The sequence below is a fragment of the Eriocheir sinensis genome, chromosome 27 (assembly GCF_024679095.1).
Source record: "Eriocheir sinensis breed Jianghai 21 chromosome 27, ASM2467909v1, whole genome shotgun sequence".
Taxonomy (NCBI): Eukaryota; Metazoa; Arthropoda; class Malacostraca; order Decapoda; family Varunidae; genus Eriocheir; species Eriocheir sinensis.
In genome coordinates this window covers 6,594,076-6,610,824 of record NC_066535.1, presented here as the reverse complement: position 1 = coordinate 6,610,824, position 16,749 = coordinate 6,594,076, and the positions used below count along the sequence as shown (strand labels likewise).

The window sequence follows — 16,749 nt, the reverse complement described above, 5'->3', positions numbered from 1 at the left end:
GGCACCATGGCTGTATCTCAGAGACAGCCTCAGACGCACTCTAGTCTCTAACTTGAACTCTATGGAAAGTACAGCTTGGAGTTGAGTAGCCACATGTGGCGCTGCCTGTATAGCCAATACGGTCCAATAAACAATGATTCAAAATAATTGATAAAATAATGTTGATACGGTCTTTTTAGAACCTGTGTATTTTTTTTTTCACGTATTTAGTTCCAGGCAACTGAAAGTATGTGCCACCGACTCAGCAGGTGCGAGCAGGGCCTGTGAGGGCAGCGTCGGCAGCGGCGTCACGTGTGCCGCGCCGCGCCGCGCACAGTGGTTGTAATCGAGAGTCTGCGTCGAGCACGGATCTTTGTTCATCCAAGACGAAGTGAAGACAGCCACATGGCTGCGTGTGCCTGTCAGCCTGGGAGGTGGTGTGCGGAAGGACCCGCTCCCCGTCTTCTGCCAGTGTTGGAAGTGTGACTGGTACTTCCTGACAATTTGTGGCGCCCACCTTCACCAACAGCAATGCGGTAAGTAGTACTGTCCTTGTAGAATAAGTAACTCAAGTAATTAAATGAAAATAGCCGAATGTAATGATGATAAGTAGTGGGGCACTATACTAGCACCTCCACGCAATCCTTCACCCTCACAGGCCTCTTCCTCCTGCATCCGTCCACCACCTCCTACGAGTGCCCTGTTCTGCGATGATTGCTTTTGCTCCTCGTAAGGGATCGCCTGCAGGTTTGTCTAGGATGATCTCAAGGAAACTATAGTCTCCTTGGATAAACCGCAGGGTTCTGGATGTTGTAGTCCACCATTTTTATTTTCATTCGGTGCGTCAGCTCCCGCGGAGTCTACCGTCACGTGATAACCTCTTGTTATGGTGGGGGGTGGGGAAGTCCAGTCCGGAGGACCCCTTTATAATGAACTCGCCCATAGACAACGTGAGTTTGCTTCGTTTTAGGTTCATTTTAATTTTCATAGGAAATTTTTCATAATTTTGAGAATAGAGATCGAGTCATCATATTTCAGGACGCTTTGTACGCATCTTAATGTAAGACAAATGCAGAAAATAAAAATCTGATAATCGAGTTCTAATAACACGCGCGGGTCCGAACCAATGACTCGGGTGGTTTGGCCGCTCGCCACTCCTGCTCGTCTTGCTCCCTGGCTGCGGCTGCCTCCTCGGCCCCTCGCTTCAAGTTCGTAGATTATTTATTTCAGCTACCATAGCTTACTATTTCAGTGGTGATATTTTTCTATCCATTGTGGCGATAGTTTACTAGTTTAGCGAGATTACTCTTAGGTATAGCCTACTATCAAAAATTTGTAAAAGTTTGCTGACCAAACGACTCTTCAGACTAGTTTGGCTTTAGTAATGGCTGGAGTATTTGTGGTGCTCTTCTACTTTAATTCATGACCTACGGGTTACTCGGGACATGAATCGACTCGTATCTCTTGACTACTGTTCAGCTTTCGGCATGGTGAATTAGAAAGCTTTGCTGTCTATTGAAATCAACTTATATTGGTTATGTTATAAATTTAATATATTTTGTAACACACGAAACAGCATGTGCATGTTAGTTGATGGTTCTTTGTGTTTTAGTTTAGTTAAGCCCAGTGATTCACAAAAAAAAAGTGTTTTGAGGTTTTTGTTGTTAAATCGATGTACCAGTGATACGCAGAATTAAATGATAGCTTATTCAGATAATGCATTATTATACGCCACCATATACTTCTTCTCAAAGTAGGGGCACTGCCTCAGTGATCCGCGGTCCCAGTTCGGTGGACCCAAGGAGTCTAGAATCCTTGAGTAGTGCAGGTCCCTGGCTTTTGTCAGGGGCCATCTTCTCAGTGGCAGGATCCCACTGCTAGCTGATACATTCCCAAATGGAAAACTGGGGAGGCCTCATATATACGAGGTTCTGTTCTAGGATGGCGTAGTGACCCCATGGGGTGGGGGTGGGGGGTTCAGGGCGACGTAGACATTTCACTCCTGACTGTGATACGCCTTTACACGGCACTAAAGCAGCGGCTGCGTAATGCCTTTTAGGGGGAACGAGTGCGTCGGAGTGAGTTACGAGCACATACTCTCAGGTTATGGAGCCCCGGCGGACGGTGGTGCGGGCTGAGAGAGAGAGAGAGAGAGAGAGAGAGAGACTGTCACACACACACACACACACACACACACACACACACACACACACCGTCCAAAGTTCGCCACACCCGACGGCAGGTGTGTCTGGGCACGTCAGGCAGGGAGAGTATCTGGTAATAATTCAGGAGATGTGGGCTCTCGAATTTCCAGGCACAAACTATTTTTTTCTAGGTAAAATGTGGTGCTTTTTCAAGTGGAGATAGTCTTTTTTTCCGGAAACTATTAGGAAAGGGGCTATTTCAATTTTCTTGATCAAGTCACAATCCTAATATTTCCGGAAAAAAACCATCTCCACATGAAAAAAACACCACAAATTACCCAGAAAAAAATAGTTTGTGCCTAACCTAACCTAACCTAACCTATCCTAACCTAACCTAACCTATCCTAACCTAACCTAACCTAACCTAACCTAACCTAACCTAACCTAACCTAACCTAACCTAACCTAACCTAACCTAACCTAACCTAACCTATCCTAATTGTCCCGACTGGTGTACGTTGAACACTACTTACGTACTGCTTAACGGCAAACCAGCCCGAGGCCGTGGCACTGCTTCTGCGACAATCAGTCATGCGCGGTATGTGATAAAGGGAGGGTGTATGTCTCTCGGGGTCCAGGAATAATTTTTTTTTTGTATTTTTTATTTTTATTTTTTATGGTTTCCGGAAGTGAACAGGGTCTACACTATATACTGATACAGAAATAATGCAGAAAACGTGAGTATTAACGGCGGTAGAGAGAGCCCATACCTCCTGAATATTATCCGAGTATCTAAATGAATGTCAACATAAACTGTCAAAATAAACCTTAAAGTTTTCATGAAATTTAATGAACGAATGAGAAATGACTAAGTGGAAACTAATTTATCGAATGAAGCTTTGATTCAGAGAAAACGAAAATGACACACACACACACACACACACACACACACACACACACACACACACGATCTAAGGTGTACACAACAGCAGTAGCAACTAGAGCACACACCTATTGTTATAACCTAAGCTGTTAATGGACATGATGCAGGGAGTTGGGGCAGGCTGCAGCGATACTAATATAACAACAAAACAAAGTGTAAGCTGTGGAGCACGAAATGAACATACAGATGAGTAACTGAGGTGTAACAAACAACATGAACCACGTCACATCAAGAACAATGACAGTCAAATAAAATCAAATACATGAACAAATATTTAGTGGCCAATATATGGTGAAGAGAACCAGCAGACTGTCTCCGGCACGGACGTCTGCTTCGTCTCGATGCGTTGGTTCGACTCAGTCTCGTACTCGGGCAGTGAACCTTGTAAAGCAGCTGTAGAGGTGCCCCGCGTTTATTAATGTATCGCCACCTCAGTTTGCTTGTTTGAAACGCCTCTCATAGAAGTTACTGGAATTTTCATGGACTGTTTTGTAATCTCATTGATAGTATTACACGACTTTTGCACCAAGTACGGGGAAAAAAACACACATGTAAACCCGGTTAATTTTCTCTCTGACCTTGGGAAACTGTACTAGTGGGAGCCCGATACTTTTAATAATATGAACCTGAGGAATTGAGAGAAGGGGAACAGGTAATTCAGCCCGTGACTTTAATGACTTTAAACTACCACTTGGCATCGATGACGACTCCATGTAACTGGCACTATGACAGAGAGGAACGGAATATTATAGAGAGAATGGAAGAGACGGAGTAAATGGGAAAAATCAGATAAAAGAAAGACGAAGATTGAATTATAACAGTATCCCCCCCCCCCCCCCCTCCAGACACACACACAAATACACTTCCAACAAACTACTATCCATATCAGACCCTATGACATACCGTGTAGGGGGAAGCCAGGGGTGGAGGTAGGTGGTGGATACACGTCACAAATACGTCACGCCTCACCTGTTCGAATGTGTAAATGGCTCACGCAGGTTTTGCCATCACAGTCATGAGTAAACACAATAATTAACCGCATCTGGCATTGCACAATAGCGTCAAAAATTAGCGGAGTGTGTGAAACAATCTGTGCCAAAGTCCCATGCTGATCCGAGTCTTCGTTTGAAAGAAATTTGCGAAAAACGGTATGTCATAGGGTCTGATATGGATAGTTTCTCTTTAATGAGAGGCTATTGATTACTATGCGAATTGCCATATAGCCTACCCAAGACACACGTATAGTAGCTGTCTGTGTGAAGAGCCATAGGAAAATCCTCAATATAGTCTTCCTCCTTCGGCTTCTGTTGGTATGTCTCTCTTTGACATCGTATTCTTATGCTTATATGTATGGCTATATACATGTGCATCTATTGTACGATATTTGAATCATCACATCAAGTTTTCAGTCATGTTATTTCATATTCTCTGATTAGCTATTTCATATTTTTTTTCTTCCATATTCCCATTGTAGGCTTTTGTAGTATGGCACTGTGTTTTTTTGTATCAACGAATAGCGTATAGCTCTTAAAAACGACCCCTTTTGTTTGTCATTTTTCATTCACAGGATTTCAAAAGACAGTGTTATTGTCGTCGTCACAAATACACCTTCTTTCCTGCTTCCTTTTCTTCTCCTTGTTTTCTGTTTGTTACGGCTGCAATCTTAAGTCTGTTATTCTTCCTTTTTTTTATTTGTTACGGTTGCAATCTTTGGTCATTCTTTTTTTTTTTATTTGATACGGCTACAATCTTCAGTCATTCTTCTTTTTTTCTTTTTTTCTATTTGTTACGGTTGCAATCTTTGGTGATTCTTTTTTCTTCTTCTATTTGTTACGGCTGCAATCTTCGGTCATTCTTCTTTTTTTCTTGTTTTCTATTTGTTACGGTTGCAATCTTTGGTCATTCTTTTTTTTTTCTATTTGTTACGGCTGCAATCTTCGGTCATTTCTCGAGACGCGTCTGGCAGGAAGGAGCACCTGTTCCCCTTGAGCGAGATGAAACTCTCCTTCACACTATATTGCTGTAATCTGACCGGTTTATGAGATCTGAAACATCCACCTCGAGCTGATACGACGTGAAGACTTCTGTTCGAGGAGGAGGAGGAGGAGGGGGAGGAAGAGGAGGAGGAAGAGGAGGAGGAAAGAGAAGCAGAGGAGGAAAGAGAAGCAGAGGAGGAGGAGGAGGAGGAAGAAGGTTAGTAGAGACGCTGGTGTGACACGTTATAGTCGAATGTAATGTAATGAAAGTGTGTCAAGTGGACGCTCCGGATGGCAGAATGATCTCATACGACAGACGATTGTGTTGTTCCTCATGCGTTATTGTGTCAGGAGCATCATCATCATCATCAGCAGCAGCGGGACGGGGTCAGAGAAAAGGGGGCCAAGGAGACCAGTGATTTTACCTTTATTAAATTGGTATTCATCTCTTATAGCCGATATCCGATGTGATCTGGTTTCGAAAGCACACACACACACACACACACACACACACACACACACACACACACACACACACACACACACACACACGATTGCATCCCTTGTGACTTGAGTAAGTGAGTGGGTGGAGTTGCTATCATTGTCGTCGTCGTTGTACTTCTTGTTGTTGGGTTGACATCCGTGCCACCTGTACGCATCGACCACCTGCATGCTCCCTACCCACCTGACACCCTACCCACCAGGCACCCTACCCACCAGGCACCCTACCCACCAGGCACCCTACCCACCAGGCACCCTACCCACCTGTCACCCTACCCACCTGTCACCCTACCCACCTGGCTCCCTATTCACCTGTGTCTTGTGTGCACCGGCGGGCAGGTATTTTTGTAGCGTCCGTGAATCACCTTCGGCGCGTGACTCTCTTGTGTTGGATTACTAATAGCCATTGTTGTAGGTGTTTTATTATGCGAGCAGGTGGTGTTTTTTGATGAAGTTGCTTTTATTGTTGAGACGGTTGACGACGCTCTGGTTTATTATTGGTGTCATTATTGTTATTATTATTATTATTATTATTATTATTATTATTATTATTATTATTATTATTATTATTATTATTATTATTATTATTATTATCATTGTTATTATTACCATAATTATCATTAAAATTATCACTCCTGCTGGTCTTGCTTCGTCCTCTGTTTATTTTACTGGATGCATTGCAATATTCTCTCTCTTTTTACGGAACTGCAAATCAGCTTCACCTCCTGACGTTCCTTGATGTAGACTACTCACTCTTAATATCAAGGATGAATTATGTTATTCCGCAGCACAGAGTTATATACGTACATTATGTGGTAATTGACGCTCGGAGGAAATAGCATTCTACCAAACTCAATTAACGCATTACACAGGCCCAGAGCTTTAAATATTCCAGCACTACCTGATAGTCTAGCTAACAGGAATTGCCTCACTCATAACAGATATACGATTCTTTTGATAATAATGCTATATCAAGGTTCACATCTGTAATCATGGCTAGTTAAAATGTCAAAAGTCAAAAATGTCAAGAATATCAAAATGTTAAGAATGCCGGTCAAAATGGTTAATTAGTACTGGATAGTCTACACGCTTTATTGTGGCCGCTTGTGCTACTTGTCACTAGACGAATAGAAAACCTGACCTTAAAACAATGAGCCGCTACAGACGAAACATACGTAGGCGAGAATTTCTATACGGCGTGTCAGCTTGAAGGCGTGGTCAGGGCAGGGCGCGGTGTAATGGCCATGGCGAGGGTCTTGCACGGGGGCTCAGGGTGTGGGGGCAGACAGCTACGAGAAAATGAATGTATAGACAGGAAAAATAAGAAAAAATGAAAGAAAGAAAATATTGCAGACATTAGAGAGGGAAGACGCGTTGCTCGTTTCCTGTACATTCGCCCATCTCATTTTCTTTTATTCCAGTTCTGGGTTGGTATTCTTGGATACTTCCGCCTCTCACGTCTGCTATTTCCAAAGGCCAAAAAAGATATCAGTCGGGTTCTCATTAGTGTCGTTTTAGGTTCATGGTACAGAAGTAGGGTCAAACTATCACTAGGGTCATCAAACGACTACTGGAAACGCCAAAAAATCGCCTACGAAAACCTTGTCAATTATATGTGCTGGGGCGCCGAAATGTTTAAGAATATGGCCCCTGACTCAGAGCGTTGGCCTCAAGACTTTGCCGATGCGGGGCGCGGCGTCTTAGCCTTTGCCGGGGACGCGTGGCTCAGGTTGGGGTTCCTAAAGGTGTGTTGTCGTCGGCTCTAATTAATGTTCAGGTGTTTACAGCCTCGCCTTTGTTTTACGATGATTGTTATGAATCACTGTGATGTCGCCGCCACGCCTCACTCCAAGCCCGCTCTACGCCTTCCCATACCACGCCCATCATGCCACTCCACCCCATGTGCACGCCTGACCATACCACGCCTTTACGCTATACCAACCCACGCCTTCACGTACCACACCGTCACCAGCCCACCCCATGCCTTCCCATACCACGCCCACACGCCACACCACACCACACTACACCGTCCTTCCCATACCACGCTATCACGCCCCACGCCTTCCCATACCACGCTATCACGCCCCACGCCTTCCCATACCACGCTTCACCAGCCCACACCACGCCTTCCCGTACCACGCCAACACACCATAGAAAAATATCACCAAGTCTGTGCTAACTCGGCGTCCCGTCCCGTCCCGTCCCGTCGCCGCCTTTTTCTTTTCCCTTTTTTTACTCGTAACAAAATCGAACTGCAAAGGCCATATGACAGGCGGAGGAGTTGCCTCAGAGGAAATTTATATTCATGGGAAAAGAGATTATGGAGATTCCTGTTATCGAAGGAAAAATTGCGGCCGTAACTGTGATGCCCCATTTTCTTTTCCTTCTTCCGGCCTCTGTGTAACTCACCACGGCCTGATCACGTGCTGGACTCGTAATCGCCAGCAGATACCCTCCCGACATGAGCAAGTGCTCTTTATCGTCGATCTGTGGGCACTGGCGTGTGCGTGTGTGTGTGTGTGTGTGTGTGTGTGTGTGTGTGTGTGTGTGTGTGTGTGTGTGTGTGTGTATATATCTCTTTGTATCTATTTATCTGTCTATCTGTATTTACCATAGGAGTGAAAGACTACCTCATTAGTATGGCAGGACGAGTTCGGTGTTCACGGTTGGCACGGTCAGGAAGGGCAGGCAACAAACAGCTGGGGGGAGGGGAAGGGGTGTGGGTGGGAGGGGACAAGGGAGGCGAGGCGGCGACAAGATCTCGTGTTCAGTTTTCCATCAGGAGGTGCATGCATGAGGAGCGATGTTGCTGCAGGCGAGGACGCAGGAGGAGGAGGAAGAGGAGAAGGAGGAGGAGGAGCTGGAGGTGGAGAATCGTACCTGTGTCCTATTTTCTTGCTGTATTTGAGATAAGGGATATTTTTGGACTTAGAGGCTCCATGAGTTTTTGTATCATCATCTTCAGTGCGTGGTAGACGAACGTATGCCTTTGACTTACAAGAACACGCTTAGTAGAGTACCGAAACGGGTTAATTAAGCTTCCATTTAATTACGTCTATATAACCTTTCTCGCGAGCTTGCCTCTTACTTCACTAATATTTGAACTCATCTTTACGGTCTTTAGCCCCGTTCACACTGTGCCGTCTCTGGGCCACGACAACTCAGCGACTCAGGGCATACTAGGTCTATGGTGTGAAATATTGATGTGAAAGGGTCGCACATGGTCGGAAGGCGGTCTAGAAACTATCGCCGGATGTGTGACGGGGGCCTAAAAATCGCTGGGTTGTCGTATGAACGGGGCCTAACTCTTCACTGATATTTAAATTCATCTCAAAGAATGCAGACTGTTATAGACATACACTAAAACACCATACAATACTAGAAGAAACGGAATATTGTGTTTAAAGTTGATACTCGCACACGAAAAGAGAGAGAGAGAGAGAGAGAGAGAGAGAGAGAGAGAGAGAGAGAGAGAGAGAGAGAGAGAGAGAGAGAGAGAGAGAGAGAGAGAGAGAGAGAGAGAGAGATGAGAAGCAGCTGGTCTGAGCGAGGGGTAATCAATTCTTATCCATCAAACTCGACTGGCATCCATTCGTCACTCCTACAGCAAGACATCTATTCATCCCTCCTCCAAACACTTGTACACACCATCACTACAGTCGCTTGGTAGCTCTCTGGGCCTTAAGAGGGACTTCTAAAGACATCACGAAAGCCATCCACGTTGATCCTCTTCTGTTGATAACGGCATAATAAAAGAATATTGAGGAAATAATTTACTACAAGCCATTCAACCTTTAAACACTAACAAGACGCTTGGTAGCTCTCTAGGCCTTATGAGTGACCTTTTGAAGACCTCACGAAAGCCATCCACGTTGATCCTCTTGATGGAAAAGGAATAGTAAAAAAATAACTTACAAGACAGTTATCCTTCAGCAGTTTACTCGTTATCAGTATAGGAACTTCACACGAGTCACTTTCAGTCACCTTCATCCCTTTAATAATGACGTAAAAGACTATAAAAAGAAAAGGAATACGTGTTTCTTTTTGTTTCTGTTACTTCGCACGGATCTCATGAGCTGTGTTTCTCCTCCAACTTTTTTTTTTTAACGTCAAATGTCGTGGAAAGAGGAAGTGGCCTCTCAGCCTTAATTACCTCACCTGGGGCGGGAGGAAAACATGTTGACACCTGATATATTGCCTCTTTCCTCTAACACCTCTGCTCACCCTTCTAGCCGTCCACCTCCTCCTCTTCCTCCACCTCTGCACACACCTCCACCCTCCATGCCTCCACCCTTCCTCCTCCTCTTCCTCGAGTGACCTGACCTTCCTCTTCACGATTTCATTACCCCTCCCCTTTTACGCCTTCTTACTTGACTCTCCTCTTCACCTTTCTCAGACTTCTTATCACTCCCTCCCTTCTCTACCTCTCTTTCTTCAACATCACCCCCCTCACCCCCTACCCAGTCTCACCTCCACACATACAGCGAATACGTGTGAGCAAACCAAATCTACATGACGAGCTCTCCTTTTGACCTTTCTTAGATTTCTCCCTCCCTCCCTCCCTCTCTCTGTCTCTTCTTTTCGTCTTAAACACACCCTCATCTCACCTCCACACATACAGCGAATACATATGTCAGGTAAACCAAATCTTGCTGACCTGTTATACCGAATCAGCAGTATGGCCTCTCTCCTGGCCATTCATCTATACTTTCTTTTATAGTGATTAGAGAACCTTTTTTTCCCATTTATTTTTGCCCTTGAGCTGCTTCCTTTACTGTTAAAAATAATGACAGCCGCTGGACGTCCCTCGCGCTGTGTGATGGCGAGGTGGTTGTCATCTCTGAGCCCACTTCCTGCAGGCGCCATCAGGGGGAGGATGCCGAGGAACCGTGCACCATTAAGAAGAGCGGTGTGGAGTCGGAGTCGTCTACTTTTGGCCGGAGTCGGAGTCGGAGTTGGTAAAAATATCTCCTACTCTGACTTTACGATACGTGTGATATTGTGTGGCTGGGTATGGTGTGGTGTGGTATGTCAGGGTTTGATTTGCCTACCACTGTACTGCAGAAGAGGGGAAGTGGGGTTGGGGTGGAGTCTGAATCGGAATCGGAGTCGGAGTTGCAACCTTAAAATTTCATGGAGTCGGAGTCGGAATCAAAATTTTCAGTATCTGATTCCACAGGTTCGAAAGGAGAGATGGATTGTTTTTACGCTTCGTCTGGTTCTGGGCTCACGTGCTTGTTTGGATGCGCTACCAGAAGGTGTTTGGGGTGCCGAGGTGACCTTAGAGCAGCAATACGTCACATTACACATCCTTTTTGGAGCATGAACACTCCCTAAGCTCCCGGTAGCAGCGACGGGCCAAATCTGTGGCTTTACCGTGTAGCAGCGATGAGCTAAATTTGTGCCATGATATAAAGCCCCCAAAATAGATGATACATAAACTGATCACACATGCTTTGATATATATTATGAAATGATTTGTGTGAGTGATAATTTTTTCTCATTTTTCTCGCTTAGATGGACCATTAAAAACATGATCCCCGTAGCTACCGGGTTAAACGGAAACGAAAAACTTTATTTATGCTTCGTTTTCCTTTCGTCCTGTGTGAAATAAGTTTAAGAACATTCATGCAATTCTATAGATATTTAATAATTTTCAAAGTTTATTCCTCTCGGCTATCTGATCTGAACATAAGTCAAATACAATGTTTTCCCCGGTGTGGAAGTGTAGCATAGCAAGGAAAAAAAAAATTATCTGTAAAAGTTGCATAAGAGACTTGAAGGATGGACACGACCCGCACGAGTATTTCCCTTGAGGGATTTTGTCCGCGGGAGTTTTTCTTTTTCCGGGTTGTATTTGGCCCTAAGGGGATTTCGTCTCCACACACACAAACACACACACACACACACACACACACACACACACACACACACACACACACACACACACACACACACACACACACACACACACACCTGTCTATATCTATCAATCTATCTATCTATCAATCAATATCTATCTATATATATCAATCTATATCTATCTGTCTGTATCTATCTATCTATCTGTCTATCTATCTATATACCTATCTCTATCTATCTATCTATCTATCTATCTATCTATCTATCTATCTATCTATCTATCTGATCATTATCAGCTTTTACCATTCCAGTGTAGGAAATGGGCCTCCTAAAAGTTTCCATTTGTTCCCGATCTGTGCCTTGAATTTTCTATATCGATGTAAACGTTGCATAAAAATTAAAATTTCACCACACCATTTACTGAACAGCCTCCGATTGGGTCTCTTTACATTAGATATTTCCCATTGTATTTCTCTTTGCATCCATTTGTTGTCCTCCTACATATGTGCCCTGACCATTACCATTTCTTGATTATAATTTTCTTCATTATATTTGATACGTTTGTCTGTTTTCTCACCCATTTGCATTTTTTTTCTTTTCCATCATAGTGATACCAGACCTCGATCTCTCCACCCCGCTCTGAACGCGTCTCTATTTTCTTTCCAGACCCGTGACCAGTGACCACGTCTGTGGTCCAAATAAGCATCATGACCGGGAGAACGCGCTGATTGGAAACCCTCCACATTGAGTGAGTACAGCGAGAGATCCTTTTAATATTAATCTATTTTTGGACACATACCCTCACCCACACCCACACCCACACACCCACCCACACCCATCCACCCACCCACACACCCACCCACACACACACACACACACACACACACACACACACACACACACACACACACACACACACACACACACACACACACACACACACACACACACACACACACACACACATGTGTGTGTATATATATATACATATATATATATATATATATATATATAGATAGATATATAAATAAATATATATATATATATATATATATATATATATATATATATATATATATATATATTTATTTATATATATATATATATATATATATATATATATATATGCAGTAGCTTCACTTCACCGAAGACGTATGTGTAGACATGCCACACTTTTATTTTCCCAATGTATATATATATATATATATATATATATATATATATATATATATATATATATATATATATATATATATATATATATATATATATATATATATATATAGTAGGTAGGAAGACACCTACCGAACGGGCGCAAGCACTCCTGGTGAGGTATATATGGAGGTGAGAAGGAGCTGAAGCCTCCAAAGTCCCTTCCCATGTCCTCACTAACCGTTTCCCTATTGTCTCACCAACACCGGAGAGTAGTTCAGCATGCTCTCTAAAGACAGATCCTCTCTATCCACACCACACTACATTCACATAACATATACACCTTTTTCCAAAATTCAAAATTCAAAATGGCTCAATTAATGCCTCGGAGTCCCCGCCTGGGGACCACAAATTCCCCAGGAGGACTCCCTTCTGGCTGCCGACCCGAGAGGTGTCTTGATAACTCCTCGAACCTCTTTCTTCTCAATTTCTGCAACATTCGCGGTCTTCGCTCTAATTTTCATTCTGTGGAACATCATCTCTCCTCCTCTAAACCTCACCTTCTCTTCCTTACTGAAACACAGGTTTCTTAGGCTACTGACAGCAATCTCTACTCTGTTCCTCCTACTATCTCTATCCTAAATTTCAATCCAAAGCTGGATGTTGCGCCTACGTGCGCAACGACATCACTTCTCGTGCCCACGACCTTGACTCTTCTGAATTTTCCACCATCTGGTTAAGACTTCACTGTCATTCTATTACTAAATACATCTGTGCTGTTTATCTCTCACCTAACTCTACCAACTATGTAAAATTCTTTGACTATTTGAATTCTAAAGTGGAGCACATCTTGACCCACTCTCCTTCGCTGAAATCTCCATCCTAGGAGATTTCAATGTTCACCACCAGCTTTGGCTTTCATCCTCTTTCACTGACCATCCTGGTGAACAAGCCTACAACTTTGCTATCCTCAACGACCTAGAGCAGTTGGTCCAGCACCCTACACGTATTCCTGACCGTCTTGGAGATCGGCCCAACATTCTAGACCTCTTCCTTACCTCAAACCCTTCTGCTTATTCTGTCAAACTGTTCTCTCCGTTGGGCTCCTCCGATCACAATCTTATTTCTGCATCCTGTCCTATCGCTCCTGTACATCCTCTGGACCCACCGAAGAGGCGATGCTTCTGGCATTTTGCTTCAGCTCGGTGGGACGACCTGAGGATGTACTTTTCCGATTTCCCGTGGAATGATTATTGCTTCCAGGATAGAGCCCCTCTGTGTGTGCTCAGCGCATCACAGAGGTGATTGTCTCTGGAATGGAGGCATACATTCCTCGTTCTTTCTCTACTCCTCACGCTAAAAAGCCTTGGTTTAATCACGCTTGTTCTCGTGCTGTCAATGATAGAGAGGTAGCTCACAAAAGATACCAGAGCCTTCAAACTAATGCTAATTATGAACTTTACATTTCTGCCCGAAATCGTGCCAAATCTATTCTCCGACTAACCAAAATTCTTTCATTAATAGAAAATGTCAAAACCTTGCTTTCTAACTCTTCCCGTGACTTCTGGCATCTAGCCAAAACATCTCCTCCAACTTCACTTCTTCATATTTCCCTCCACTTCTCAGTCCTGACGGCAACACTGCCGTCTCATCTATCTCTAAGGCTGAACTCTTCTCTCAAACTTTTTCTAAAAACTCCACTCTGGACGATTCTGGGCATATTCCTCCTACTCATCCCCCCTCTGACTCCTTTATGCCTGTTATAAAGATTCTTCAAAATGATGTTTTCTATGCCCTCTGGCCTCAATCCTCAGAAGTCTTATGGACCTGATGGAGTGCCTCCTATTGTCCTTAAAACTGTGCCTCCGTGCTGTCACCCTGCCTGGTCAAACTCTTTCGCCTCTGCCTGTCAACATCTACCTTTCCTTCTTGCTGGAAGTATGCCTTCACACAGCCTGTACCTAAGAAGGGTGACCGCTCCAATCCCTCAAACTACCGTCCTATTGCTTTACTTTCTTGTCTATCTAAAGCTTTTGAATCAATCCTTAACCGTAAGATTCAAAAGCACCTTTCCACTTCTGACCTTCTATCTGATCGCCAGTATGGGTTCCGCAAGGGGCGTTCTACTGGTGATCTCTAGCCTTCTTAACTGACTCTTGGTCATCCTCTTAGCCGTTTCGGTGAAACTTTGCTATTGCGCTGGACATATCAAAAGCTTTTGATAGGGTCTGGCACAAATCTTTGCTTTCTAAACTACCCTCCTACGGTTTCTATCCTTCTCTGTACCTTTATCTCCAGTTTCCTTTCTGACCGTTCTATTTCTGCCGTGGTAGACGGTCACTGTTCTTCCCTAAATCTATTAACAGTGGTGTCCCACAGGGTTCTGTCCTATCTCCCACTCTTTTTCTGTTGTTCATTGATGATCTTCTTTCCAAAACGAACTGTCCTATCCATTCCTACGCCGATGATTCCACTCTGCATTATTCAACTTCTTTTAATAGAAGACCCACCCTTCAGGAACTTAACGACTCAAGGCTGGAGGCTGCAGAACGCTTAGCCTCAGACCTTACTATTATTTCCGATTGGGGCAAGAAGAACCTGGTGTCCTTCAACGCCTCAAAAACACAGTTTCTCCACCTATCCACTCGACACAATCTTCCAAACAACTATCCCCTATTCTTTGACAACACCCAGCTATCACCTTCCTCAACACTAAACATCCTCGGTCTATCCTTAACTCAAAATCTCAACTGGAAACTTCATATCTCATCTCTTACTAAATCAGCTTCCTCGAGGCTGGGCGTTCTGTACCGTCTCCGCCAGTTCTTCTCCCCTGCACAGTTGCTGTCCATATACAGGCCTTGTCCGCCCTCGTATGGAGTATGCATCTCATGTGTGGGGGGGCTCCACTCACACAGCTCTTCTGGACAGAGTGGAGGCAAAGGCTCTTCGTCTCATCAGCTCTCCTCCTCATACTGATAGTCTTCTACCTCTTAAATTCCGCCGCAATATTGCCTCTCTTTCTATCTTCTATCGATATTTCCACGCTGACTGCTCTTCTGAACTTGCTAACTGCATGCCTCCCCCCCTCCCGCGGCCCCGCTGCACTCGACTTTCTACTCATGCTCATCCCTATACTGTCCAAACCCCTTATGCAAGAGTCAACCAGCATCTTCACTCTTTCATCCCTCACGCTGGTAAACTCTGGAACAATCTTCCTTCATCTGTATTTCCTCCTGCCTACGACTTGAACTCTTTCAAGAGGAGGGTATCAGGACACCTCTCCTCCCGAAACTGACTTATCTTTCGGCCACCTCTTTGGATTCTTTTTAGGAGCAGCGAGTAGCGGGCTTTTTTTTTTATTAATGTTTACTTTTTTGTGCCCTTGAGCTGTCTCCTTTGCTGTAAAAAAAAAAAAAAAAAAAAAATATATATATATATATATATATATATATATATATATATATATATATATATATATATATATATATATATATATACACACACACATATATATATATATATATATATATATATATATATATATATATATATATATATAAATATAAATATATATATATAAATATATATATATATATATATATATATATATATATATATATATATATATATATATATTATAGGAGGTAAAATTCTTTAAAGTTGGCTTCTCTGTTATTTGAATTTTAATCATAGTACGCGTGAAATTGCAAATATTTGCGATGACGGAAAATTGTTTCCCCAAATTTCATTTTCCCTCCATTATATGCATAAGTAATTAACTTTGTAGCTTGAATATTAAATGATGAGAAGCGCCTCTTGAAGGTGCGGACCGTTTTCTACTTTTTCAAGTCGGGCGTCGGCTTGTCGTGGCGGCGAGGCGTCCAGGATATTGGGCTTGAGGAGGTGATGGGAAGGACCTTTCCCCGTAACGGTGTAGTTATATTTCATAATAATTTGTGATAGTGCATTCTAAAGCCGGTGTTTGTTAGTCAGCCAGGGATCCCCCCCCCCCCCCCAAAAAAAAAAAAGTGTCCCGAGGCGTGTGAGGCACAAGTGTCGAAGGTTCGTGCTTTCACCTTTCAAAAGTTGCAACGACGTGTTTTGATGACTTGAGAGAGTGGAGGTGGTGGTGGTGGTGGTGGTCCGTGCCTCGAGGTGAGGACGCAACTCCATCCCACCACACCACACCG

General features: G+C 43.6%; 1 long non-coding RNA gene across 1 annotated transcript; it reads right to left on the bottom strand.

The window, feature by feature from the left end:
* Nucleotides 1-2,254: 2,254 nt before the first annotated feature.
* LOC127004301 (uncharacterized) lies at nucleotides 2,255-2,905 on the bottom strand. Its single transcript, XR_007757744.1, has 2 exons — nucleotides 2,558-2,905; nucleotides 2,255-2,502 (listed from the first exon to the last, which is right to left on the bottom strand). It is a non-coding gene; the product is annotated as an uncharacterized LOC127004301 (long non-coding RNA).
* Nucleotides 2,906-16,749: the final 13,844 nt, after the last annotated feature.